The 27,845-nt window shown below is 43.4% G+C and overlaps 1 long non-coding RNA gene across 1 annotated transcript; it reads right to left on the bottom strand.

The window, feature by feature from the left end:
- Positions 1-27,845, bottom strand: LOC105722075 (uncharacterized). Its single transcript, XR_001108489.1, has 3 exons — positions 27,763-27,845; positions 4,331-4,457; positions 1-200 (listed from the first exon to the last, which is right to left on the bottom strand). It is a non-coding gene; the product is annotated as an uncharacterized LOC105722075 (long non-coding RNA).

The raw sequence follows: 27,845 nt of genomic DNA, 5'->3' as shown, positions 1-27,845 counted from the left end.
TTTTTATTTTCATTTGTATTGTTACAATCATCTGTCTCTTTCAACTGGGGCTGCAATGACAGAATACTGTAGACTAAGCATCTAAAATAACAGACATTTATTTTCTCACATTTCCGGAGACTAGAGTCTGAGATCAGAAGCCAGCATGGTTGGGTTCTGGTGAAGGCCTTCTTCCTGACTTGCAAATGGTCACCTTCTCTCTGTGTCAGGGAAAGGGGAAGAGTGAGAGAAAAAGAGAGAGAGATGAAGACAAAAAATGAATGAACTCTGGTCTCTCTTGCCTCTTCTCACAAGGACATCTAATCCCATCATGGGCCCACCCATCACTTCATCTAAATCCAATCACCCCCAAAGACCCCACTTCCTAAAATCACCGCATTGGGGGTTAGGGCTTCAACATATGAATTCAAAGGGAAACATTTTGTCCATAACGTTGTCATTATGTGCTGCCTTTTAGAGTTTGCCATAATTACTGACTGTCTTAGTCTGTCTGTGCTGCTTTAAAAAAAATACCTGAAACTGGGTAATTTATAAAGAACAGAAATGTATTTCTCACAGTTATGGAGACAGGGAAGTCCAAAATCAACATGTCAGCAGCTTCAGGCTTCTGGTGGGGGTCAAGTCTCTACTTCCAAGAGGGAGCATTGAATGCTGCATCCTCCAGAGTGAAGAGACAATGTCCTCACATGGCAGAGACCTCAGAAGGGCAAAAAGGGATAAACTCGTTCCATCAAGTTTTTCATAAGGGCACCTAATCCTATCATGAGGACAGAGTCCTCATGACCCAGTCACCTCCTAAGGGCCTCACTTCCCAATATGGTTGCAGTGGGCATTAAGTTTCAACATAAATTTTGGAGGGACATGAACTTTCAAACAATACCACTTTGCTCCTGGCCCCCAAAATTCACTTCCTTCTCACATAGAAAATTGTAGTCATTCCATCCCACTAGCCCCAGTAGCCCCAAAGTCTTAATTTTTCTCAGCATTAGTTTTAAAGTTTAAATCCAAAGTCTCATGTAAACATCATGTGGGTGAGACTCGAGGAACTATTCATCCTAAGGCTGATTCCCTCCCAGCTGTGAATCTATAAAATCAAATCTGATATGTACTTCCAAAATAAAATAGTGGGACAGGCATAGAACAGACATTCCCATCCCAAAACAGAGAACTAAAAGAAGTAAGAAGCCCAAAACATTACAGAGCAAACATTCCATCTTAAGGCTAGAGAATCCTCTTCTTTGACTCCATGTCTCACCTCCCAGACATACTGGGGCAGAGATTGGCCCTCAAGATTCCTGGCAGCCCCACCCTCACGACTCTACTGGAGATTTTTGTTTTTGTTCACACCACAGTTCTGTCAGGTGGGAGTCCAGGTGGCTGCAGCCCTCCCAGGCTGGCGCTGCACACTGGTGTTTCTATAGCCTTGAGGTCTCTGGGGTGGCCCTGTCCCCACAACTTCACTAAGCATTGCCATAGTGTGGGCTCTCTGTAGCAGCCCCACCCCTGTGGCAGATCTGCCTTGGCCTCAAGGCATTCTTGAAAATCTAGGTGGAGGTAGCTATGCCTCCACAGCTCTTGCATTCTGCATGCCTGAAAACTCAGTCACGTGAATGACGTTAAATCTCACTCCCTGTGTCCTCTGCAGCACGTAGATCTTCCCTAAGCAGGGAAGGAGCAGCCGAGGAGCATTGCAACAGAATATGGAGAACAAAGACTTGGGACAGCCCTGGGCAGCAAACCCTGAGGTCCCATGGACATCCCGGTCCCTCCCCGGAAACTGTTCCTCTCTCAAGGCCCTAGAACTCTGGGCCTGAAATGGGTATGGCAGCCCCAAATATATCCAAAATGGCTTTGGGGACATCTTCCATTGTCTTGATGAATAGCACCTGGTTCCTTCTATCCATGTTAATTTCCTTATCAAATGTTCATTTGGCCATATCCCTGGTTTTCTCTTCTAAGCATACATTTTTATTCCTTCTTTTTTTACTTTTTTTTTTTTTTTGAGACAAAGTCTTGCCCAGGCTGGAGTGCAGTGGCACCATCTCAGCTCACTGCAACCTCTGCCTCCCAGGTTCAAGGGATTCTCCTGCCTCGGCCTCCTGTGGGATTACAGGCACACACCATCATGTCTGGCTAATTTTTGCATTTTTTTAGTAGAGATGGGGTTTCACCATGTTAGCCAGGCTGGTCTTGAACTCCTGACCTCATGATCTGCCTGACTTGGTCTCCCAAAGTGCTGGGATTACAGGCATGAGCCACCATACCTGACCACATTTTTACTCTTTGCATAGACAAGCTTAGAATTTTCAAAATCTTTATGTTGTGTTTTGTTTTTTAATTAAAAGTTCCATTTTTAAATCGTTTCTCTCTTCTTTCATTTTACTATAAGCAGTTAAGAAAAGTCGTACAGTATCCTGGACATTTAGCTTGAAGAAATTTCTTCCACCAACTATCCTAGTTTATCTCTTGTAAGTTCTTCATTCCACAAAGTCCCAGAACAAGGACAGAATTCAGCCAAGTTCTTTGTAACAAGAATAGCCTTTCCTCCAGTTTCTCATACCTGTTTCTCACTTCCATCTGAGACGTCAGCAGAATAGTCTTCACTATCCACGTTTCTATCAGCATTCTGGCCAAGCACTTAAGTAATCTCTAAGAAGCATGAAATTTGTCTACAGCTCTTTTATTCTGAGCCCTCACCACAATCACTGTGAATGCACCATTCCTGGCAATGGGCTTTTCCCAACTTTCCCTTCAAAACTGTTCCAGCTTCAACCAGTCCCAAAGCCATTTCCAAAGTTTTGGGTATTTATTATAGCAACATCCTAATTCCCTGATACCAATTTTTGTTTTAGTGAGTTTGTGCTGCTATAACAGAATACCTGAGAACAGGCAATTTATAAAGAACAGAAATTTATTTCTCACATTTCTAGTAGCTGGACAGTCCAAGATCAAGGTGCCAGCAGGTTTCTTATCTGCTCAAGATCCAGTCACTGCTTCCAACAGTTTTGGAGTGGATAAAAATATTTAAACCATAGCAGTGATCTATCAAATAATACTATCTAGCTAACTAACCAGCTACTTACCTACCCGAGGAGACTCTCCAGATGGTGAGGCAGGACCAAGGGGAAGGATGGCTAGAGTGTTAATTACTAGGCAGTGGTGATTTGATGCAAACGAGATCGTACTGATGCTTTGAGTTCCTATGGCAGACGCACAATTACAATCTCCCCGTAGTCACAGACCATCTTTAAAATTCATCTGTTTGGATCATTCCCCTCTCTCTTCTGCACCCTTTGGCTGGTTTGTTAGATGCTGCACATACATCCTTTGCTAAAGAGGATGGCACACTTTGATGCACTGGACTATGAAGAGAGGGATTCGTTATTTCCACACCTTTAGGAGGCATGTTTTTTCTCTTTGCTGTCTTGAGTTTGCCTTTTCATCAAAGTCACAGTGTTACTATCTAGAGTCCTAATATTGGGCAGTAGTCACAGCTCAGTGTGAATGCTCAGAAGGGCTGGCTTCAGCCGTGGAGGCTGCAGACCTCACTGTTGCCTGGCTTCGGGAGTGCCCACAGCTCCAGTGGTCCACAGAGTTAAAGCCAGATGGTTGTACGAGGATTTGAGACCAAGAACTAGTGAATAATGCCAGAGAATATTCGTGCCTGATCTTGTCTCCGTGGTGAGCATTGGCTTTGGAAAATGGAGTGGCAGTAGGTGGGAATTAAAAACACAAAGCCATCTCGAGTCACGACACAAAAATCTGGATGACTTTGGCTTGGAGGGTTGTAAATCAGCAAGATCAACAGCTCATCATCTGGCAGGGTTCAGGATGAGATTCCAGTGGTGGCTGCCACGTACCTGGAGCTGGCTGTGACACAGACAGCACACTCACAGGCCAGCAGCCTGCTGCTGCCACATCGCCCAGCTCTGTCCATGTGCTGTGGCGAGAGCTCTCAGAGTCCTCCGAGCTCTGCTGCTCAGTGCCATTAAGTGAGTTTTTCCATTTCCCTGCTTTTCGCTCAACCTATTCTGTTCTCATGGAACTGCTCTCTCTTTTCATTATGTTCAATGAACTCTTTTTGTTTCGGTGAGGGGACACATATTTCACATTTCATTCGGCCAAATAAAAAGTGACCAGGGGCAAAGCAAAATATTGCACTTACCTTGAAAACATTATTGAATTATTTTCACTGTGTAGTAAATTAATTTGTCTTGTGACTGACACTTTCTTAACTGTGCAGCAGGTGGGTCATCTGTGTGAGACGCCTGGCAAGTGAGCTTCATTCAGGCTAGAGTCTGGGGACTGGTGAGGACACAGGAGTGCCTACCTGGAAGTGCACCTGGTCATGCCCAAGCTGGCTCCGGGTCTGAACAGGTCATATCATATGACAGAAGGGATGCCAATATATGGAGAAATGGAAAACAGGAGTCCTGAGATCATTACTTCCTGGGTCCCTGTGAAAATACAGAATAAACGCTTCATGGAGCACAGTGTAAAGTGATTAGCAGTGAGGAACATCTCTACCCCACTCGGTGTTTCCATACATGAACTTGTCAAGTCCCCATTTTGTCTGGCATTTGCCATGGGAATGAGATAATTTGTCTAGATTCTTTCATTTAATATTGCTATTATTATTATTTTTGAGATGGATCTTGCTCTGTTACAAGGCTGGAGTGTGCAGTGGTGCGATCTTGGCTCACTGCAACCTCCGCCTCCCGGGTTCAAATAATTCTCCTGACTCAGCCTCCCAAGTAGCTAGGACGACAGGCACCCGCTACCATGCCCAGCTAATTTTTGTATTTTTAGTAGAGACAGGGTTTCACCATGTTGGCAGGATAGTCTCGCTTTCCTGACCTCGTGATCCACCGCCTCGGCCTTCCAGTGCTGGGATTACAGGCATGAGCTACCTTGCCCAGCTTCATTTAGTATTATTTTTAATATAGAAAAAATAGATAATAATGAAAAGGAAAAAACCATTATTCTTTTACTCTCATTTTTCTCTTCCCATTCTCTCTCCCTCCCTCCCTCCTTCCCCTTCCCTCTCACTTTCTCCCTCTCTCTCTACTTCTTTCACTCATCTTACTTTTTATGGAGATTTAGCACAATGTACATAAAGCAAACTAATTTTAGTAAAACTCAGTAAATTTCTACATATGTATGTGATTGTGTATATATCCACAAGATGAAAATTTAGATGGCACCCTAAAGGATTTTCACATGCCTCTTCCTAGTCAATAACCAATCCTTTCCAAGAGTAAGCAATATTGTGAAATTGATCATCATCAATTAGTTTTGCTTTTGTGAACTTCATATCAACAGAATCACACAGTATGAACATTTTTCTGTCATTTTCTTTTTGCCAACATAAAGACTGTAAGAGTCATCCACGTTGTTACATAGATAAAAAGTGCTTACCACAAGTATACCACAATTTACTTATTCATTCTCCTAGTGATAGACATTTGGGCTGTTTCCAGTTTGGGGCTATTATAAAAAAATGCATCTATGAACATTTTCATACAAAAGTTTTATAAGAAATATTTACTAATTTTTCTTAGTTATATACATAGGCATGAAATTTCTAACCCCTTCTAAAATAATAAATTGAAAATGATACCAGCAGAAGGCATTTCACCTCTCTGGGGATACCGTAGAGTTCATTACTAGACAGTGGTGATGTCACTATAAAATACTTCAAAGAAACAAGGGCAGGGATACCTATGACGCTGTCATTTAACTCACCAATTAGACCTGTGCAGAAGTCATATAGCATGACTGTTGATTATTATAAACTTAATCAGGTAGTGCTCCAATTGCAGCTACCCAGATGTATTATAGCTCTCTGCTATAACGTGATCTGCAGAGATCTTGATCTTCTTGACTTTCCACAAAACAACACACAGTTCCACCTTCAAGATGAAATGCAACTCATTGCCCCATACCCCCTACCACAAAAAAAGGCACTTTCTTAGGAAGTCATTTGGATTTGGAGTGGCCACACAAGTCATGTTTGAATATGATGCTTTGATTTCTCTACACACTTGTCCAAAAGGCTGTTAGCTTTCAGCAGGACTAGAAAATAAGAAGCATGTGTCACAGGCTCAGCCTATAGTACATGCTGTTTTGTAAGCCTTGTGACTGAGCAGATCCAAAGATAAATTATGTGTTTGTGGCTAAAAGAAACCAAAAGAACTATCAACCAGCTTGAGCTCAATACCGTTCATAGTGGGATACATACAACAATAGCAGAACATTTTTCCCAAATGTACATGGAACATTTACCAATATACGCTACAGCTTGGACAACGTAGGCTGTCCTCCTGTCCATGGAAAGCGTCCGACTCTGTAAAATAGTTAAAGAGGCTTATTCTGAGACAAATGGGAGTGACTATGGCCTGAGGCACAGTCTCAAGAGGTTTTGAGAGCACGCCCAGTGTGTCTGGGTTACAGCTTGGTTTTATATATTTTAGGGAGACATAAGACATCAATTAATATAATATATGTAAGGTCTACATCTAAAATAGGTCTCAGCATTTTTAAGTTGATTGAAATTATATAAAATATATTCTCTGGCTGCCATGAAATTAAGCTAGAAATGAATAAAAGAAAGAAATCTAGAATACTGGAAAATATTTGGCAATTCAGCAACAACCAACAGACTTTAAAAAAATTGTATCATCATTTCAGTAAATGCACTTGACAAAATTTAATACCAACACATGAGAGAAACTCCAGGTAAACTGAGAATAAAAGGAAGCTTCTAAATTTAGAAAATGGATGTACAAAAAACCTAGAGTTAACATCATACTAATAGACAACTGACTATGTCCCCTTAAGACAGGGAAGAAGCCACAGATTTCTACTTTTACCGTGTATTCAATGTTGCACAGAAGAACTTAGCCAGAACAACAGAGGGGAAAGTTACTAAGGTCAGTCAAATATTCACAAGGTGAATATACAAAAAAAAAAAAAAAAAAATCCACTATATTTCTATACACTAACAAAAACACTGGAAATGAAATTTAGCAAACAATATAATTTATAATAATATCAGAGAAATATTTACTCTTTAAAGATAAATGGAATAAAATATGTGCAGGACCTGTACACTGAAAATTACAAACACTGATGAAATTAAAGAAGTCCTGAATAAAGCAAGAGGCTGGTGCCGTGGCTCATGCCTGTAATCCCAGAACTTTGGGAGGCTGAGGCAGAAGGATCACTTAAGCCCAAGAGTTTGAGACCAGCCTGGGCAACACAGCAAACACCTGTCTCTACAAAAAATACAAAAAATTAGCTGGCTGTAGTGGCACACACCTGTAGTACCTGCTACTGGGAGGCTGAGGTGGTAGGATCACCTGAGCCCAGGAAGGTCAAGGCTGCAGTGAGCCATGATCATGCCACTGCACTCCAGCCTGGAAGACAAAGTGAGACCCTGTCTCAAGAAAATAAAATAAAATAAATCAAGATACTGGAAGACTATGTGTTGTTGATGTAAATTCTTCCAAATTGATCTCTAAATTTAAAGTAATCCCAAGAAATGAGGTAGTGTTTTAGAAATTACCAAGCTAATTCTAAAACATATACAGAAATACAAAAAACTCGAAATAGCCCAAGCAGATTTACTGAAAGAAGGATAAAGTTGAAGGATTCACACTCTCTGATTTTAAGACAATATAAAAGTAGAAGAATCAAAAAGTGTGACAATGGTAAAGTTGAATATAAAGATCAGTGGAGCCATGGCTACAAGGAATCAACTCGGCTTCCCCTGAGTTAAAGGCTGGTGGTGGAGTGGTGTTCACCTGAAAGGAATTGTGAAGCTGCTAATAGGGGCAAAACATAAACACTTGCTGGACAGGCAAACTGTCATGTTCCGGCCGCATGGGATAGCAGGAAATGACGACTTTTTTATGAAAAAATATATTGTGGGAAGGAAGCAGCAAATAGTGGCTATAAGACAAGGCATAAGGCAGAGAGGGTGTGTTAGGCAGGGAAAGGAGGTCTAAAACTAATGATAACAACCATGACTGTCATTTTTCTACAGCTTACCAAAAATTTAAGAAAAGAAAATCTTTAAACCTAACCTTCATTAAATGCTTCATGGGTCAGGTACAGGCTACACTTATTAGCATCCCTATTTTATTTACAATGAGCACTGTAGATTGAAAAAGAGAAATAGACCATTAACCAACTACCATGGAGTATGATCAATCCCAGAATGGGCTTATAACTCAACAGCTTGGAGAGCACTGAGAGTTGGGGACCCAATTCTGGGAGTGGTGGAGGTCTTCAAAGAAGAACAGATACTCAAACTTGGCTTTGAAGGTGAAATATTTTTTCTGTAAACAGTGTAGAGAATGTAGCGTGTACACACATTATAAAAACCAGGCACAGCAAGAGCAAAGGCATGGAGGGAAGGAAAAAAGCAGAGATGGTATCCAAAGAATGACAGGTAGAATGCATACATAGAGAGGAGGTGCATGGCGGAGTCAGTTAGGGAGTGTTAGTATTGGGAGTGACAAAACGTAAGTAGGTTGGGAACAAAGTGCAAAGTGCCCTGAATGTCTTGCTAAGGAGTCTATTCAATAAAGAAGAGGCAGCACATAAGGAATACAAACAGAATGACTTTCAATTAAGTAGTTAATGGTGGTGATGACACACACCCCTGACATTTCATCAAACTGCATTAGTCAGGGTACACTAATTTGTGCTTGATAACAAAGAAGCCCCAATATCCCTGTGGTTTGGACAACAGAAATTCACTTATCCACTTTCAATTGAAGCACAGGATTGTACTGATGGCACAGTGCTACCACTGTTCAAGCAGTACCTGGAAGACCCAGGCAACTTCCAAAGTATGTATCTTATCACCTTGTCCATGGAAAGAGTCCAACTCTGTAAGATAGTTAAAGAGGCTTATTCTGAGCCAAACAGGAGTGACTATGGCCTGAGGCACAGTCTCAAGACGTTTTGAGAGCACGCCCAGTGTGGCTGGGTTACAGCTTGGTTTTATATGTTTTAGGGAGGCATAAGACATCAGTTAATATATTTAAGGTATACATATATTATGTATATGTCTGACCACCCTTCCTATCATGGCCTGAACTAGTTTTTCAGGTTTATTTGAAAGTTATCCATTGGTTCAGTCTGGAAAGGCAGGAAAGCTCAAAGCAGAGACTTACAGGTCACAGGTGGATTCAAAGATTTTCTGATTGACAATTGGTTGAAAGAGTTAAGTTATTATCTAGAGATCCAGAACCAATAGAATGGGCCACCTGAGTTAAGATAAAGCCTGTGGAGACCAAGGTTCTTATTATGAAGATGAAGCTCCATAGGTGGCTGCCCTCAGAGACAGAGATGGCAAATGTTTTTTTTTTCAGACCCTTAAAGATGCTGGACTCTCAGCTAATCTCTTCAGGATCATAAAATGTAAATTTCCCCCACAAGACATAGCTTTGCAGGGCCATTTAAAAATATGTTGAAGAAACGTATTTTGGGATAAAATATTTTTATTTCTCTCAGGTCCTGCTATCTGTCATGTTGGTATCTTATAGCTACAAAGAGTCCCCTTTGTCAGTCTTAAGATCTCTGTTTCAATGTTCATGTTGGTCAGTTGTGTCTGAATTCCAAAAAGAGGAGAGTATAATGAGGCATGTCTGACTACCCTTCCTGTCATGGCCGGAACTAGTTTGTCAGGTTTATGTGAAATCCCCTTGGCCTAGAGAAGTGTGTCATTCTGTTGATTGGGGGACTTAGAATTCACTTTTGGTTTTCAATCCTAACATGCAGGCTCCAGGGCTGCCACAGCAGATAAGAGTCAGAAGCAACATCTGAGAACTCCACTCACAGCCTGGTGGCTGGAGGAGACTCTTCCATGTCTCAGCAAGGAGTGGAGAAGAGAACAAGTGAGGACGAGAGCTCTACCACAAACATGAGCGACTTACATTTTTATTTGGCTCAGTTACTGCTGACATGAGCATGCTGAGTGTCAAACATTTCTCTGACACTTCTTTTCTTATCGTTTGAATTTATGACTTTGGTTTCAGGACAAATTCTGCTTTTCATATGCTTTGCAACTTTATTTGGATTATAGAGTAACCTTCATGAAGTATTCCCTTGCAAGAAAAGGAATATTTTTATATAGCAATTCTACTGATTTAGTAACGGCACTGTAGCATGAAAAAAAAAGTTCTGAAAAAGATCTTGCCACATGGTTAGGGATTGCAGATTCCAGTCTCCTAAGTTCCAGTTGACATTGCACAGAGAACTTCAACTCAGATAATCCGATTTTTGCATTTCCAGCCTCCACCTTTAACTCTGCCTGACACACTCCTGACCACACTCTCACCTGTCCACAAGGGTGACCTGTAATCTCCCCTGTGCTTCCTTCTTCCTCCAGATGTCTTCACTGTTGTCTGGTGCCCAGCCCTTCTGGTGCTTTCTGTTTAGCTTGCTGCTGTAGAGTCCAGTCCAGTGTCTACGGCTGCCTCTCCAGGCATCTGGCTTGGGTTTACCTTCCCTACTCTCCTGCATTTTGTAAAGACTTGACAGTCACCCAAGATTCTACACCTAGCCTGGTCTCCTGATCTTCAAAGTGATAAATGCATTTAGAAGCCACTTCTACCCACATCCATTGACAAGCGTGAGGTCAGTGTGGGTGTTTATACTGACAATCACCACTACTGGGAAACTAGGGTAGGAGAACTTAAAGTCCAAGTTCAGTATCCAGGGTCAAAAGATGTCCACTCAGGTATGCCTCATCTCTGTTATTTGAAAAGAATCCAGTTCTGAGCTCCTCTTTTTCAAGGTTAGCAAGAGTACTCCATCACTCGTTAGGTCTCTCTTGTGATTTCCATGGGTGGCACGAATACTCCAGGGCTCACATGCTCCTGGATGGGTGTGGGGCTCTCTCTCATGATCACGGCACTTCTAGAGGCCAAGTGTCCTTGTTCAAGTGTCCTCCTCCATCCTAGGTCAAACACAGTTGCCCTGGGTAGACTGAGGGAAGACCCACTGGTCTCTTTCCAAATTGGATGCATTCCTTCTGCTCCCAAAGTCCCTCTGCTTGCGATAGACACCACAGGCATTCTCTGGGACCTACCCAGGAGTGTGAGGGCACCTTCTAGAAGGTGTGGAGCCCAACACCCCATTTCCTATCCTATCCCAGGGAACCCAACATCCACAAAGTGTCTGGCTACACCACATCTTACTTGAAAACCACCAAAGTTTCCCCTAAGTCCATTTTTCTTGACTCCACAAAGGGTCCTATAACCCTGGAAAATGGAGAGCTCCCCAATGGGATTATTCCTGAGGGCAAGAAATGCGATAGTAGGTCTCATATGTCACCAAGAATGGCCAATGGGCTTCTTTTCAAGGAACACACAATTAATATATACCTTGAGTTGGTGTGCCCTGCTACTTGAACTTTCTGTGATTTCATCTCATTCAATTGTAGTTGTAGCAGAAGAACCTACAACTACAAGGCACAGCACCTTCCATCGAGTGCCTTTTAGGCATCCAGCACATGTATCAGGCATAGTCTTGATCATCTTGACAAATTCCCTGGAAGCCAGGAATGCTGGCTTCCCCATTTTACAGATGAGAAAAAAGGGCAGCTCAGACAAGGAGCATTCTTAAGCTTGTAGGTTCTAAATCAGGACATATACTCAAGCCTCCATACTGGTCAGGAAGTGCTGGCCAGCACAGAGTCTCACTGCCTGGGACCGCAGACTCACCACCCAGCTGCACCCACCAGGAGTGATGGGGCCTGGGTACCTAAAGCTCTATGGCCACATTTCCAGATAAGACAGAGACAGACAGACAGACAGACACACACACACATACACACACACACACACACACACACACACACACACAGAGAGAGAGAGAGAGAGAGAGAGAGACAGAGACAGAGAGAAGTACACTTTAAAGAATTGGCTTACACAGTTTTGGCAGCCGGCAAGTCTGAAATCCTTAGGGCAGGCCAGCAGGTTAAAAATTCAGGCAAAAGCCTTGAGTTTGAAATCTGCAGAGGAGACCCAGCAAGCAGGGGTTTTATCTTGTAGCCTTGAAACCGAATTGCTTCTTCTTCGGAAAACCTCAGTTTTTGTTCTTCTCAAGGTCTTCATCTGATTGGATAAGACCCACCCACATTACAAAGGGTCACCTTCTTTACTCAAAGTCTACTGATGTAAATTTAATCAAAGAAAATCTGCATAGCAATATCTAGACTAGTACTTGAGCAAACAGCTGGGCACCATGACCTAGACAAGTTGGTTCAAAATTAACCATCATAGTCCCTAAGCTAAGAGGACAGAGAAAAACGAGATTGCAAGTTTTTCTATTCAAGGTTCCCTCTGACAGTCGCAGGCATGACTGGGAAGCCATCTAGTCTGCAGGTGACAGGTGGGGCTCGGAGCCCAGGCTGGCTCGGGCTCTGTCCTGGCTTGAGGATCCAGTTGAGGACACCTTCTAGTTGCAGGTTTTCAACATGGGGGCTTTTTCTTTCAATTTGTTTGTTTTTGTTTCCAGATCTTTGAGGACATATTTATTCTGCTTTAAAAACACTCAAACCATTGCAACACTGCCATGCTTTCGTGTATTCTGGGGCTCTGACTTAGGCTGTCTTTAATTGCTTTCCCTGTTTCCATCCTTCTTGCTAATCTCCAAGTTTACTGCTTTTATCTTTTTCATTTTTTAAACTATCTATTCATGACAAGCAGTATCTTCATAGTTATCAGCCTTTGTTTATAAGCCTTATATTCATTTAGCTCTTTCTCAGCTCCATGGATATTTTTCTCCTTCCTCTGCCCTAAAATTCTGTTTCTTTCATGATTTGTTTCTAGGCCAATTTTCTGTCTCACTGGCTTGAGTCATCTTTCCCTGCTTTTGTGGAAACATTTATTTAGTGCATTTGTTTTTAAATTTTGTATTTTAACTAATCCTCCTTTTCATCATTTGTTTTAGTCTTTCTGTTTTTTCTACTCAATTCTGATAGCACTTATGCTTTAATGATTACTTCCTTTATCATTTCTGTTAATGATTATTTCTCGTATTACTTTTTCAACATTTATTTTTATTATTTATTTTCATGTGTCTGTTGGTCTCTTTCATGTGAAAGCTATGGCGTGAATGTGGCTGGAGCCAAGGCAGGACAAGAATTTTGGCACATGCGCTAACACAAACTGTATTCTTATTCTCTTCTGTATTTTCTGATTTAAATTCAGTGTCTATTTCATACATGGTACCCTCTTTAAATCACAGAGATGTATCCTCAGCCAAAAAGGCAAAGAGTGGTTATGAAGCCCCTGCCTAGAGAATAGATTGTGCAAAAGAGGACTGGCTGAGGCAGTGTTTCTCAGGGGGGGTCCCCTAGGGAGGCTGCTAGACAGTGTTATTCCTGCGCCCACCGAGCCTCCTGCCCCAGGATCTTGAAATGTCCCCAGATGGCTCATGTGCACAGAAGGTCCGAAACCCCCCGTTATAAGCCTCTCTTGCCTCCCACTGGCCTCCCATCCCCTCCTTTTGTGTATCCCCACAAAAGACCCCCACCCGCACTGGGCACTGAATCTCCCAGAGCTCCTCGAGGTAGGCTTCTTTCCCATGACATTCCAGTTCTTTGCCAAGTGGAGGGAGCTGGTTCTGAGCCACTGAAACCATGTTGTTACTGACTAAGATGCCATGGGTCTGATCTTTGTACTCCCTGGAAGGAGCAGGGCACCCAAACACCCAACCACCCTTGCTTGCAGTCTGGGCTGCAGTCTGACCAGGAGCAGGACAGACGGCTGCAGTCTCGGACCGGGAGCATGAGAGAGATGCTTAGTCCCCAGTTACTCCCTAGGAACAGCACCGTGGTACCAAGCCCAGAGCGGGCAAGGTGGGAGAGTGAAGACATGCAGTCAAGAAGGGCCCAGAACTCCCTGAGACTGTGGACAGCTGAGGCCTGAGGAGTTTCTAGAACCTCAGCAGCTGCAGAGGCATCTGGATCGATTCCGCAGCCTGTCCCTGGAGCTTCCAAGCCCATGCTAGAATTAGGTCTAGAGAGGGATCCTCGTGAGAAGCTGAATGACATGAAGCATGCCAAGAGTGTACTATTTGATTAAAGGAGAGAGGAGTTAAGAAAATATCCAGGAAGTGAACTCTCTTACCCAGCTTCTCATCGCAATAAAAAACGTGAGATGAGGATTAACCCTCGATTACCTGGTTACCATTTCCCAGGCCCAGTCAAAGTTGATGGCTCTCAAGGATAATAAATGAATGTATATCATTGTCTTAGTCTGCCAGGGCTGCCATACATACACCACAGACTGGGAGCTTAAACCACAGACATTTATTCTTTCCCTGGGCAGACAGGGAGTTTTCTGCCAAGGCCTTGCTCCTAGGTTTGTAGATGCCGTCCTCTCCCTGTGTCCTCATGTGGTCTTCCCTCGTGCATTCCCGCGTCCTCATCTCTTCTTACAAGGGCACAGCCACAGGGGATTAGGGCCTGACATGTGACCTCATTTTCACTTAATCACCCATTTAAAGGCCCCATCTACAAACACACAGTCACATTCTGAGGTCCTGAGGGGTTGGGACTCCAACATATGAATTTGGCTTGGCAGGGAGACATAATTCAGCCCCTCACAAGTGTAAAATACAAAGTCATAGGATTTTTTCTCTTCCAACTCAGTCTGATCCCTATCCTCAAACTCATTGAGCAGGTCTGCTGAGCGTCACCATACTCAGTCTGTTCTGGGAGGTGAAACTCCGTCCCATCTCCCCCTCCCACAAGCACTTCCTGGTTCTTTGCCTCCTCCTGCGTCTCGGCCTTAGCCAGTTCCAAACTGCCAGCTTCCCCCGCGGGACTGGCCTCACCCCCGCTTTTTATCTCCTTCAGAATGATCTTTTAGAAGTGTCTGTTTTCTGTTTTCATTAGTATTCTATTATAAAACTCCAAGCTAAGAAAAAACGATCCCAAACCACAAACTCCAGCCAAAAGTCACCCATTGATAAAGCACCAGACGATAAAGCACCCATTACATCAAAGATGGTCTGCCAAGCGAAACTTCTCAATTTGAGCTTCTCAACAGTTGAACATCAACAGAAATAAAACAAAAATTACAAAGTCCTTTTTTCTCAAGTTGAGTATATTAACTTTGCCTCTGGAAAAGTCCTGGGGGAAGACTTTGAACACATGTTGACTGAAATTCACAGCCGTCTGGAAGACCAACATCAGGCCACAGAAGTTGCAGCCAGAAGTGTCCCATTCAGCCCATTATCCTAAGACATTTTTGCATACAGTATTTGGACATTTATTTCCTCTAGACTTTTCCTAAAGAGACCAAGAATAGTGTTGCCATTTTAAAAATTCAGCATCAGAGGTCCTTTCCAGAAGTTTTTCACTTCGGGACAGAGAGGCCAATGTCTTCCACTCTGTCCCTTTGCGACCTCATCCCACTGTGGCTCTGAAGAAGCCCCTGTGATTTCACAGATCTTCCATGCTTGTCCTAACCCATGAGCAAGTGTAGCCATGGGGTATCCCAATGGGCCCAATGGCCAGTAGGGGAGGGGAGGGCTTGGCCCTAGCAAGAGGGTTGAGGGTGCACCTTCCCTCAGGTTTTAGAGCCAGGCACCATTGCCTGGTTGACCCCTTCAGATCTGATTAGTGTCATCAAGAATAGCAAGAGCAGCAATGAGGATGCCTCCTGCTTAGAGACTCACACTTAGGGGTCACTCATTATGCTAACCCCTTCGGCTAGTCATTTCATCCTGACAATAAGTCTGCAAGGAATTGAGGTGTCTGTGGCAAAGAGAAGTGTTACCTGCTAAGATCGAACAGTAAAAGTAAGCATGGGTGGGGAAGAAGTAGAGGAGCATCTGGGATTGGAGAGGAGCCACACCTACCGAGGAGCCCACTGGTAAGGCGGCTTTCCAGCCCTGGAGACAGGCAGGATCGGCCTTCACTTCCCTCCCTCCTGTTGGCCTAGGTAGCTAACTTCTCTGAGCCTCAGTTTCCTCAACCATGATCTGTGCATTGTGACCCATGCCTCATGGGTGGAGGGAGGGGGTAAAGGGTGTGGGCAGTGTCCCGCTCAGGATCTTGCACACTGCAGTTGCTCAGTAATCCTCTTGTCCCACTCCTAAGTTCCAAAGAGAGACTGTTGTGTGTCTCCAAGCTCTGGGTTCACTTCACCCAGGGCTCACTCTCCAAAGACGTCAGACTCTTTCCTCTTTCCAGTTCCAGTCCTTCCTCCTTGGGTGTTGCCAGTGCCCTAGCAGACTTAATGACATGCCTGTCCTGATTACAGAATGCAAGCCACCAGGGTGAGAGCAAAGGAAACTTAACCCCTACTGTTCTCAGAGCCTTCCTTCACTCCCACAGCTTACCTAGAGGGAGCAGCCAGGCTTGGTCCCAGCCCTTCATCCCCTTTTGTGACAGCGTGAAGCTACTGCTCCTCTGTGCCCCTCACCCTATACCTGCCTCTCCACTCTAACATCCATGAGGCAACTGGGCCACAGGCAGCTGGAACCCATTACAGTTATTTGGAGCAAGAAAGAAGCCTGTCCCAAACCACTGATTTCTAGGAACCTCAGTCTTGATTCCAGGAATGCTGTTTGTGGTAGAAGCATGACAGTGCCATATCACTGGAGGCTGCATGTCCTTGCACAGGCTCCCAGCTCTAAACACAGCCCCAACGCCTCTGCGTGCTGTCTCTAATTTGATTCAGCCCCTTCTCACATTTAGTAGTAACTTATTTTTAGGGTAAGCATCAAAGCTAGATGTCTCTGGAAAGATGCTCCTTCTCTAATTTTGGCTTTCAGCATAAGCCTGGAGCTGGGGACGAGAGCTGAGCTGAGGACCTCTGGCCTCACCCTTCTTCTACAAACTACCTTAAGAAGAATGGATTGTGCAAGGGTAGAAAATTGAGACTGCATCTGTCAGTGCTGTGGTCATTTGCACAGGACTGGAGGGAAAGAGCGGCTCACGCAGCTCTCATACACAGGGTTTTTTTTAGAATCAGAGGGCAAGTTCCATTGTTTCAGCCTTCCTTGCGAAAAGGATTTAAAAGTAAACAAGAGGAAAGTCACGATGGCTCACACCTGCAATCCCAGCACTTTCGGAGGTCAAGGCAGGAGGGTCAACTGAGGTCAGGAGTTCGAGACCAGCCTGACCAACAATGGTGAAACCTCATCTCTACTAAAAATACAAAAATGAGCTGAGCATGGTGATGCATGCCTGTTATCTCAGCTACTCCGGAGGCAGAGGCAGGAGAATCGCTTGAACACAGAAGACAGAGGTTGCAGTGAACCGAGATCACACCGTTGCACTCCAGCCTGGGTGACAAGAGTGGACAAGAGTGAAACTTTGTCTCAAAAAAAAAAAAGGTAAACAAAAGAGAAGCCTCAGACCCTTCCTTCATTCTAGCAGAGTTTGAAAGAACAGGGTAATGGGCAGAGAGAACACCTAACTATATACATAAATTAATATACACTATAATATTATTGCATGTATTATGATATATTCTATACAATAAATGATTTATTAGAAAAAATGAGGCCTAGGACAAATTATGTTAAGAAAATGACTTGTAAGTTGTAACAACAAAAAAGGTAGTTTTATATATGATTTTCAAAGATAAATTTTCAGTAGGTTCAAGAATTCAATCTAGAATTTGCTATAGAAGTGACCATTTTCTGGCGGGTGAAGGACATGCTAAGTACAAAATAATAAAATTAACCAAAATTGGAACAAAATGACAGAGTGGATGTCATGAGAATTTTAAGCATCTTTTAATTACAAATAAAATACCAAAAAAATTTCAAAAAGACATTTGCTACTCAGATCACAAAAAAGAGCTAATTATGTAGCGAAATCTCAAACAAAATTTATTACACCTTAATATCTAAAAGAAACACACACACATGTGCACATACACAGATTAAATATGAACGGACAGTCAACAGAGGAGAAATTATGAAGGGTAATAAAAATATGGGGAAATTTGTATCATGGCTATCCCCTCCTCATGGGACATTATTCTCTCCTTACTCCATTTAACTTATCTTCAACTACAATGACTTTATGGAAGTTGTCTTTTCTGTGAGATACCTCAGTTTTCCATCTGGGCCGCCACAGATTCATACAGACTATTACTACTTTTTGTTACTTTGTTATGAGCAGAGTTTCATCTTGATGTCTTGTCCTTCCTGAATGATGCGAGAAGAACATGCAACTTATAGGGCTTGGGTAAAAGCTGTATTTCCCTCCACAGAAGTTGGGACAGGTCACAACCTCGGATGCTAACACATCTCTGGTGAAGATGTATAAATCTAGAGTCACTGCGACTCCAGCCTGTTCTCCAGCTGAGCCCACTGGTAGAATTTGTCTTCTAAGCTGATCCTTGACCCTGCAGCTTGACTTCCCTCTCCCCATTGAAGACTTAGAATTCATCCTCTCTCTTACAATTTGGCAGATGCCTATCTCAGCCCCCGGTGCGGGTGGCAGTGGAGGGACAGCTTTGTTCCTGTATCTGCTGGGTGGTTTTTTGCTGCATTCAGACTTTCCAGGGCCAACAACACCACAGATCATAGTAGAACTTGGGCTCTAACCCACTCATTCTCATGTCAAGAACCAAGCCCCCTCACTACGTCACTTCCTCTTGCGCTAGGCTATGTCCTCAGAACAGGAAGCCCAGCCTTCCTGGAGCCACCTGAGAACTAGACAGAGCAAATATCATGTGGGAAGGGGAAGTTGAAAGGGAAATTCCAAAGTTTAGAAAATATTTCCAGGATAATAGTGTAGAGGAAAGGACAAAGGATCCAAACACTGTTCAATATTTCTTTAGAGCAAGGTGATTTGATTTGTCATAGCTTTTCTCATTTAGTTAATACCAGGGAGGCACAGTTATATCCCTTTCATAGGCAAAGAAACTGAGACTGCTAAGTTGCTTGTTTGTCGTTATTTGTTTTTTAAGAGATGGGATCTCGCTCTGTCACCCAGGCTGGAGTGCAGTGGCACAGTCATAGCTCACTGCAGCCTGGAACTCCTGGGCTCAAATCACCCTCCTGCTTCGTTATCCCAAGTAGCTGGCACTACAGGTGCATGTCATTATGTCTGGCTCGAGATTGATAGTTTTTAAATAATGCTCAAAATCATAGATCTGGATTTAAAACTAAATTCTATTCCTATATTCACTTGATTCTAGAACCGAGGCTTCTCCCCACTGCACCCCAAGAAGTAACTTGCCCAAGTTAAGTAATAGCAACAAATGCATTTAAAAACATTAATTAGCAAGCTGCATAAAACAATAAAACAGAGAGCTAAGTAAAGTGCGTTTAGTATATCAAGGTGTTCCCTATTAAGTTTCATCCCTAACCTCTAGCCAAGGAATCAAATTGTGATATTCAGTTAACTGAGAATTGGGCCACCCCTTTCAGGTACCTACCAGTACACCTAATAAACACAAACAGGCTCTACTGAGTAGAACAACATGAACTCAGAGTGAACAGCTGTGAAGGCAAGCCCTAGCTCTGCCTCTGACCAGCCATGCACATCTGGGCAAGTCACGTCCCCTAGATTCCATTTCCCCATCTGCAAAGTGGGCATTGCAAGACCTACTTCACTGATTTGCTGAGAGAATAACGCAAGTTTCCCAGACCTCCATCCTGGGGATATTAAACAGGGCTACACCAGCAGCATTACCCGTACGTCCGTAACTCTTTGGGGAAACCATAGCCGCCACCTCCTCCAGGCACACCCACATCACAATACCCCTGGTAGGGTGTTTCAGTATTCTTCCTTACAAATTCACTAGCCACCAAACACCATCTCCCTTTTCTGCTTCTCTTGTGCTGGGACCTTTGGATGAAATTCACTGTAGGTACCCCACACCCTGTAATGGAACCCATAAATGAGTCCTCCCAATCTGTCCACAGCTGCTACTGGGCTGCCGCCTGCCACTGCTGCCCTGGTCCTGCTGGGCCTTCCCACCTCCTAGGGCATCTTCATGGGACACAGGGACCCACTGAAGCTGATGCCTGTGCCAAAATGGTGCTGGGGGACTCCACCCTACGCCCTAATCCCTGCAGAAGGGAGAACAAATACCCTCCTCCACAAAAGGTTGCATGTGGGTGCATGGTCCCCCACATCTTTCAAAGTGTTTATGAACACAGCATTCCCAGTTTCTCCTCATGACCCTCCCACTCCCACGATCCTGGCAGATGTCCTCAGGACCTCAGCTGGGGGCTCAATTCTAGAGAGATTCAGAATTGCCCTAGCTCCAGGCCAGTCCAGTCCTCCAGCTTCCTCTTTCCTTGCAGGGGAGGCTCCCCACTGTTGATGCTTCCACAGGGAGATGGAGGCACCTAGAAAAAGATGAGCTCTGCCCTCATCATCCTGAGAAGCCCTTCCCTGCCGCCCCACTGCAACTCAGAGTCCCATACCAACAAGGGCAGAAAGTTGGCAAGGCCATGGAGCCTCTGGCCTTCGCTAGCCAGGGGATGTCTCCTGGAGAATACACAGCCGCTACTCAACTGTCATGGCAATAAATAACCCAACCACAACTGTCCCCTGGCCTGCCTCCTGGTGACAGACACTCATTCCTGGCAGGGACACTCTGAGAGAGGCTCTGTCTCCCAGGAGACTGCTGAGGACGGTGTTTCCAGGGTCCTGAGGGTGGGTGACTCATCATCCACAGAGCTCCAGAGGCCAGCTGTTTGCAGCTGGAACTGGGTCTCCTGAGATCAGAGCAGTGGAGGGCAGCCCCCTCCGCCCTGTGTTAGTTCACAAAGGAGTCCTGGAGCCGGGAGGAGGTGATGGCTGCACGACAGTGGGAACGTCCTTAATACCACTGAACCGCACACTCAAAACGGGCTACCATGGTAACATTATGTGTCTGTTATCGCAATTATTTAACGTATTTGAATTCAGAGAGAAAAATACATAGTATATAAGAAATATTTATATACAATGTATATACACCAATATTAGTAAATAATCTCTGACTAGTAATTTTAAGAGATCTTTTTACTTTTCTATATTTTCTGAGTTATTCTTTTAGTTTACATGTAGCACCTTTGTAATAAAAGCAATTATAAGAATGGTTCATTAGAATTAACAGTTACAACAATAAGCCTTTTCAAAGAAGCACTTTCAGAAATCCTTCCTATGCATTTGTCCTGTCAATCACTTACTCAGCGGTTGGAACACAGACATGTCTGAGGGGCTCACTGCCCTCTCTAACCAACCATGGCTACCAGAGTGACCAATAAAGGGGCCTGGGCGACGGTTCTCTCAGGCCATCCTTCCCTGCTCTGAACCTTTCACCACCCTGCCCAGCGCCAAGATGTCTCCACCTGCAGCCTCGCCTCCCTCCACCTCCAACCCCACCTCCCTCAATCTCGCGCACCTCCACTTCCAGCTCCGCCTCCCTCCACCTGCTGCCCCGCCTCCCTTCAAACCCTCCTCCCTCCTCCTCCGGCCCCGCCTCCCTTTTCCTCCAGCCCCGCCTCCCTCCTCCTCAACTCATTAACTCATGATGAATCGGAAGCCTAAATGGAAAGTGCAAAGTGTAAAACCTTTAGAATCAAACACAAAAAAATATTTTGTGAACTTAGATTAGGCCAAGAGTCATCAGATATGACTCCAAAAGCAAGACCCACAAAAGAAAAATTAATAAATTGGACTTTATCAAAAATTTTACTTTTTATGCTTGAAAAGACGCTGTCAAGAACATAAAAATAATAAGCCAGAGACTTAAAGAAAATATTTGCAAGTCATATATCTGACAAAGGACTAGAATATAAAAAGAATATTCAAAGCTCTACAATATGAAAACAAACATTCCAATATTTTTTTAAAAAAGGGCAAAGGATTTGAACAGATATTTCACCAAAGACACAAAAAAGATCGTAAAACATTAAGAAAATGAAAACTAAAACCACAGTGATATAGAACTGCACATCTGTTAGAACTAGGGGAAAAGGCTGACAACACCACATGCTAGAGAGACTGCAGCAAAACAGGAGCTTGACTGGGCGCAGTGGCTCACACCTGCAATCCCAGCACTTTAGGAGGTCGAAGAGGGCGGGTCACCTAAGGTCAGGAGTTCAAGACCAGCCTGGCCAGTATGGTGAAACCCTGTCTCTACTAAAAATACAAAAGTTAGCCGGGTGTGGTTGTGGGCGCCTGTATTCTCAGCTACTTGGGAGGCCGAGGCAGAATCACTTGAACCCGGGAAGCGGAGGTTGAAGTGAGCTGAATTCGCACCACTGCACTCCAGGCAGGGTGACAGCGTGAGACTCCATCTCAAAAAAAAAAAAAAAAGAACGAAAAAGAAAAACGGGAGCCCTCATTCATAGCTGAAGGGAAAGCAAAATGGTGCAGCCACTTTGGCAAGTAGTTTCACACTTCATTACATTTTCCAGGCTCTTAGACGGAGCCTTGAATGGCCAGAGCAGGTGAGGTTTGAGAGGGCAGCTTCACAGTCTTCAGCATGTGCCTTCCATCCCTAGGTTTGCATATCTCTACTTCCCAGCCAATAGGAAGAAGGGAAAACAGAAAGTGAGGTAAAAACAGCTTCCTTAAAAAAACGAAAAGGTAAAAAGAAAAAGTCAAAAATGTCAATATTTGAAGACAATATGATCAAAACAGAAAACACAAGAGGAGCAATAAACTGTGGCAAATAACAAGATAACTTAGCAAGGTTTATGGAAATAAGAGCAAATTCAAAATTCACAGCATTTCTCCACACCTTCATTTTCTTTTTAAACTGAGAAAATAGAATAAAAAATAGACTACACATTTAAAATGCCAGATGTGGTGACTCACACCTGTAATACCAGCAGTTTGGGAAGCCAAGGCAGGAGGATCGCTTGAGCCCAGCAGTTTGAGACCAGCCTGGGCAACATAGTGGGACCTCATCTCCATTTTTTTAAAAGGAAGATAGAAAGAAAGAAAGAAAAAAGAAAGAAAGAAAGGAAGAAAGAAAGAAAGAAGGAAGAAAAGAAAAAGGCTGGTTGCAGTGGCTCACGCCTGCAATCCCAGCACTTTGGGAGGCCAACGTGGGTAAATCACCTGAGGTCAGGAGTTCGAGACCAGCCTGGCCAACATGGTGAAACCCCGTCTCTACTAAAAATACAAAAATTAGCCGTTTCTGGTTGTGCATGCCTGAAATCCCAGCTACATGGGTGGCTGAAAAAGGAGAATTGCTTGAACCTGGGAAGCAGAGGTTGCAGTGAGCCAAGATCTTACCATTGCACTCCAGCCTGAGCAACAGAGGGAGACACTGTCTCAAAAAAATAAATCGATAAATGAATAAGTAAAATAAAAATAAATAAATAAGTAAAATAAAATTTAAAAAAAGGAAAAAGAAAAGAACCTTAAAAATTTTAAAAACTACAATACCAACCAAAACTATAGAGAACCTCAGAATCCACTTAAAAATACGCAAGATAGTTACCAATGTATCCAACTACATTAAAGTTGAAAACATCTTTTCAAAAGCAAATTTAAAAATCAAATGGTCTCCTGGGTGATGGGTATTTTTAATGCCTACAGCAAACAGTATCTAGGTTCTGGGCATCCAGAACCTAGATTTTTACATACCTAAAATGCACAGATAATTCTTACAAATCAAAAAAGAGAGAGAAGAAATATATTAGAAAAGTGAACAGAAAATAAAAATGGACAATTGAGAGAAGAAGCAACCTGAATAACTAACAAGTTTATGAAGAGGACCCTGATTCATTAGTAATAACAAAAGCACACATTTAAATAATGACAACATGCTACTTGGTGTGAGTACCGCGAAGACATGAGTAGGCAGGGTCCCCGTGCTCTGCTGGTGTGAGTGTGGAGCGGCATGCCACTCTGCACCACAGTGGGGCTGCACGTGGTAGGTTTAGGGAGGCATCTGCCCCACAACTACCATCCCACTGCTGATTATAGGTCACACAGAAGCCCTCACACACACCCATGACAGCATGCATTGCAGCCCTCTGTGGTGACAAGGAACTGAGGGCCCCTTAGGCTGCCAGTGCAGCAAGGAGGAGGGAGAAAGGAGGGGCCATCAGTATGTCCCAAGATGGCTACATGGCCCTGGAAACACCGAGTCTGGGATGATGGGGCGGGGGATAAATAGGAGGAGGGTGATGGGTGGAGCCCATTCTCCCACACTCCCTTCAGATCACACTGATTTGGGAGCACCATGGAATAAGAACAATGTCAAATGATGAGTGAGGAAGGAGATTCACATAGGAAGAATATTTGCAGTCTTATGACCACAGCAGTTTAAATTTGTCTCACAGCCAAAAGGCTAGAGACAATTAACCGGGATAAGCGATTTTAAAGGAGACATACTACCATAAAGAAATATAAAGTCGTTTTATTATTTCTGTCTCTGCACACAGTAACAGTGAGGTATGGAGATGTATGTTTTAGCTCAGTATCAGAATGTGTTGTCTAAAATCAGCAACATCAAATGGACAAAGGAAAATCCAGCAGATCTCAGCAGGTTGCCAGAAACAGGCCATGCCATGAGGCCTGGGCAGAATCCTGAGACATAAAGAGATCACAGTCATGTCCATGGCAGCAGCAGCAGCACCTCTTGCATCGGTGAATGTCTGCTTGGACTCAAAATGGTGCTAGTCGCTTTATACATAGTAATCTCAGTCTACGAGTTGCTACACCTGCAAAACCCATTTTGCAGATGAGTAAACTGAGAGTTAGAAAATGCACTTGCAGACCTGGGATTTCACGTCACTCCTCAGACTGCAGTCTCCCTTCTTCCTGTATGGAAGACCTATCCAGATAGGTCTTAGCTTCAGCATCTCAAAGGCATTCAGAAAACAGCTCTCCAGGATCTCATGCAAGGAACAGGGGTTAAGGGGCAAAGTTTTAAGAGTACCAGCCAGGATCTGTATGACCCTGGCTGGATGGTGACAGACTTGAACATCAGCAGAGACAGGAGTGGCATACCCCTCACCCCTCCCTACTCCCGGAACTGGCATGGCAGATACAAGCTAAATGGAGGGCCAGGGAGTGGTCAGCTCTCTGGAAATCACAGACCAACCCTCCTTCAGATATAGATGTCTTGGCTGGGAGGAAGCAGGGAGGCGCATGGGGCCTGCATACCCACTGTTTACCCAGGTGGACAACATGATGAGCTCCAAATCACCCTAGGACTTCGGGAAGGGCCACCCCCAAATGCCAGAGAACACACAGAAAACCAATAGGAAGGGCTGGGGAGGAGCCAAAGTGGAAGGATGGGCTTCATCCCCCTAAAGCAGTGCTCCCATAGTAATGGATTACAGGGCAATTATTTATTTCATAATGATGAATGAAAAGAACAAAGGAGGAATGGGTGTTTAGGAGCAAACAGATGAGGCCATGGAGCCACCCGTATTAGGAACTGTTACCTTCCCTCACCTCAGGCAAAGACTCAGAACAGACACCTAAAGGGTCCATGAATAAATGGCTGCAGGAAACTATTGAAATGTAGTTGCTTAGTATGATTTTTAGTATAAAATGTAGATTTTACACACAATAATAAGAGTTAGGGGCTGAATTGCAGTCCTCCCCATGGATGTTGAAGTCCTAACACTAGTACCTGTAAATGTGACCTCATTTGAAAATGGGGTTTTTGCAGGTGATCAAGTTCAAAGGAGGTCCTCATGGTGGTCCTTAGCCCACCCTAATGGGCCTCAATCCAATATGACCAAGTTCTTATAAAAAGGAGAAATTTGGAAACACAGATAGAGACAAGAAAAATACCATATGAAGATCAGTTATGCCACCACAAGCCAAGAAATGCCAGAGATTGCCAGCAAACCACAGAAGCTAGGGCAGAGGCACAGAACTGATCCTCCCTCACGGTCTCAGAAGGAATCAGTGCTACTGCCAGGTTGACTTTAGACTTCTATTGGCCAGGATCCTAAGAAAATACATTTCTGCTGCTCTGTTAAGGCAGTCTCAGCAAACTAATACAAGTATGTGTTGAAATTCTGAAATGCAATATATGATACAATGTAAATTTAAAGCTTAATTAATAAATGTGGTGCCCAGACCAGTGTCTCATGTTCATATATTATCTTCCCTTCATGGGACACTACTGACATCTCCTGGTGCATGTCCTCCCACTGAAAATGGTTTGAAAAACATCCATGGCTCTACCCCAATAAACTCAGAAATGTGTCCATACAATACCCAGAAAAGACTTCCTTGTATTCTAGCGTACATACTTGAGGTTTGAAACCAGAAAAACTTGGTTTGAATTTTGCCTTTGCCACATACTATTTAGATAACTTTGGGCTGGGTCATACCCTCTGCCTGTCTGCTCACTTGTAAAATGGGGCTAATAACAACCACTCAACAGAACTCTTCCAAGAAACAATTACACGATCTACGTAAAGACTCTACACAACAATGGAGGCATTTGGAAAAGAGCTGCCACTCTTACGTGGCCTTCAGATTCTCTTGCTTTTTCTCAAATGTTTCTACTTAGAACCGGGTTCAGTAAACCTTTTTTGTAAAGTATCAGAGCTTTGCGGACCATACAGTCTCTGTGGTAACTATTTAACCCTGCCACTAAGGTGCAAAAGCAGTCACAGACAAGGTGTAAGTGAATGGGCGTGACTGTGCCCAGAAAACCTTATTTAACAAAATAGTCAGTGAACTGGATTTGGCCTGTTGCTGATACCTGAGTTAGAAGACATATTAAACATGTTTGGCTATGAAGACTTTAAATTCAACCAGGAATATAGATTATGCGTATTTTACTGAGACCTAGCAACAGCTACATTGATACTCTTGTGTGCTCGTTTTCAAGCACTTTCATTGTGGAACAGAAAGTTGAGTAGATTTAAAACACCAATTGGAGAAATCAAAGAAATATTCAAAATACAGCAAAGAATGCATCTTGATTTGAAAAGTAAAATAGGCTTACATGAGAAGTGAACAATTTAAAACATTCAAGTTCCCATTAACACAAATAATATTAGACCAGAAAATTCCCACCTTTCCATCTACCCTTGTAAACCAGCTTTGAATGGCTTCTGATCAGGGGATGTTGTGTTCAGCAAACTGAACCGGCCTTGCAAATGAAAAATATTGAAATGAATCACAGCATGAGCCCATTTTGTGCCAAAATAAGCCACAATTTAGATGATGTTTGTTTTTAACAATTTTTCTGTCCAGTTTCCTTTCTGTATTGAGTGCATTGATATTTAGTACTCTTTGTTACTTGGAGTCAAAGTGTTGACTATTTTCACTTGTTTATATATTTTTAATAAAGTAAAACAGACTAATATGGAAATACATTGGGAGGAAAGATTTGGGGGAATATTTTTGGAAATTTGTATGCTGACAAATATAATGAGAATTATGTGATAGAATTGGAGGGTAAAACGGAGAAGAAATGACGGCTGTATCTGCTAGAGTCAACTGAAATGCAATCTTTTTCCTCTAAGAACCATAGTGTGCAAAGGCAATGCGCTTCGAACTGTGCTACTTACTAGTGTATGGCTTTGTCCTCAGTTTCCTCATCAATACGCTAAAGAGAGAAGAAGATCTACCTCAAAAATACTCCAGCTGTGTTAGACCTAACTGCCTCTTATCTAAGTAATAGTGAAAGCTGCTCAAGTTCTGATGGCCTCTCAACTCCCCTCTTCCATTCTCATAGCCCTCCTTGCTAGACTATAAATCCATGTGTTTGTTAGTTTGGGCTACCGTAACAAAATACCAAGACTGGGCATCCTGAGCAACAGAAACATTTTTCTTACAGTTCTGAAGTCTGGAAGTCCAAGGTTTGAAGGCCAGTGCAGTCGGGTTCTGGTGAGAGCTCTCTTCCTGGCTTCCAAATCCT

Source organism: Aotus nancymaae, unplaced genomic scaffold (assembly GCF_030222135.1).
Source record: "Aotus nancymaae isolate 86718 unplaced genomic scaffold, 86718_ANA_hifiasm-v0.15.2.pri h1tg000065l, whole genome shotgun sequence".
Taxonomy (NCBI): domain Eukaryota; kingdom Metazoa; phylum Chordata; class Mammalia; order Primates; family Aotidae; genus Aotus; species Aotus nancymaae.
Note: the sequence above shows the minus strand (reverse complement) of the source record. Positions and strands in the feature narration are given on the sequence as shown.